Source organism: Lactuca virosa, chromosome 3, assembly GCF_052849685.1.
Source record: "Lactuca virosa cultivar CGN04683 chromosome 3, Lactuca_virosa_CGN04683_v6, whole genome shotgun sequence".
In the NCBI taxonomy this organism is placed as follows: Eukaryota; Viridiplantae; Streptophyta; class Magnoliopsida; order Asterales; family Asteraceae; genus Lactuca; species Lactuca virosa.
This window is the reverse complement of record NC_136428.1, coordinates 26961909-26963818: the sequence shown is the minus strand read 5'-3', so window position 1 is coordinate 26963818 and position 1910 is coordinate 26961909.

The window sequence follows — 1910 nt, the reverse complement described above, 5'->3', positions numbered from 1 at the left end:
TATTATATCTCCTTGCAATGGCATTTTATGAAAAATTGATGTTTGTATGGTTCTAGCAATAATGGAAATGTGCATTTGATTCTTTTATTTGTGGTAGTGTCTAAATTTATCAAATAAGGAAAGATTCTCATCACCTAAGATTTCAATTGGACTGAAACTTGAAATCATGCAGGTTGTATTGCATGATGAACGAGAATTTTCAATTTTGGAAAGTTAAGACTAATTCCCTGACCACATGTATATGTGAGACAGATGAAAGACTAAAGGATCGGGTACACTGGGTGTGTGCAGGTCAAAGTCCACCACAAAGATCGATAAGACTATTCGTCATGATTTACTAAAGTTTAGTAAATATGGTTGTACCTACAAGTTGAAGTACAATTCTGAAACATTGGAAAAGTTTCAATGTATAGCAGGACGAATGGGAAGAATCAAATTGGGCAGAAAGATAAAAGTTTCTCGAATCTGAAAAGATGGGAGAGTACTTTAGTATCTTGTTTTATGATCATCTTAATGATTAAGAAACCATGTCATAATTCATCCTCTAAGGACAACTTAGTGCATTTTATGGCTAAGAAGAGGATTCATGAATTGTTGGAATGGTTAAAATCAAGAAGATGAATCATACTTCGTTCCAAGAACAAGTCTTAGAGTCATACTCCAAGATTGTAACTTGAGTGACACATCTTAAATAAGGTTTATAACACTTGTCAAATGTAAGAGTAAAATGTTTTCTACTCTTGTACATTTGAAATTGGTAAGTTGTGATGTTTTGGATAAAACAAAGACCAACTGACACCAATTGTGTGAAGTGTTTATCTTGACAAGGATCCGCACTGACTCTTGAATATTTGTTTGGTTGTCAAGGAATGGTTCTTGACAAAGAGAAACTTATATGTCAAGAGGGCAGTGGGAGTCTTAAAGATCTTGAAAGTTTCAAGAGCTAATCAAGGATAAAACCTATAATTTAGCACTAGCACACGACTTGAGGTTTGTAACCTATCGTGTTGACATAATTCTTGTTTCTGTGACTATTCCGGTAAAGTTGACTATGTATGTGAGTTCTGTGAGTTCTCAATTGTGTGCATAACAACTTGGAAGCAATGGTGGGCCCTTGGGCTACCAAGAGGCAAGAAATCAAGATTGAACAAGTTCAATCCATATGTTTCTGAGTTTGTCACTAACCTTGTCTTATGATTACGGTTTTGATAAATTCACATGGATAGGAACACATACACCATAAAATCTAAGTGTCATAAGGTTTCTTTCCGATTCATGAAAATGATGGTGAGGAAACGCTTTCACTAAGTAGATTTTAAGTAGATAGCAATTGTGTTGTTTGCATTCTCAAAGTCGTTAGTGGAGCGTGTTGTTGGGTTATGAGCATTCTAACACTCCTAAGTTTACATGCAACCCTAAATACCTTGGATCTATGTTTTCTCTATTATACATACAATTATGAACATCCAAGGTATTATCCTAATCTAGCATACAAAATAATAAATATAACAAGATAGAATACATACCTCTTTGATGTAGAATGTCTTCATGAAGCTTGAGTGCCTAGTGCCCCAAGTGTGACACCTCAAATGGTTCACACAACACCAAATACACTTGGAATAACTTGAGAGAAACTTGAACACTCCTTGAAATCGTCTAGCCCTCACACTCACACCTTAGTGCCCGATTTCTTGAGCCATGGGATTCTTTTATATGGTGGCTATTAGGGTTACACCATGTAACTCATAACTTTACCCATTCCTTATGCTCCATGGATTTTAACCTCCATGGAGTATCCATGGGTCACCCCATGGACTTAGTCCAACATAAGGAATCTTGGATCACAAGCCCACATATATAAGAATGAATGATTTACACAATCAACCCATATATTTAATTAGTCTCCTTTT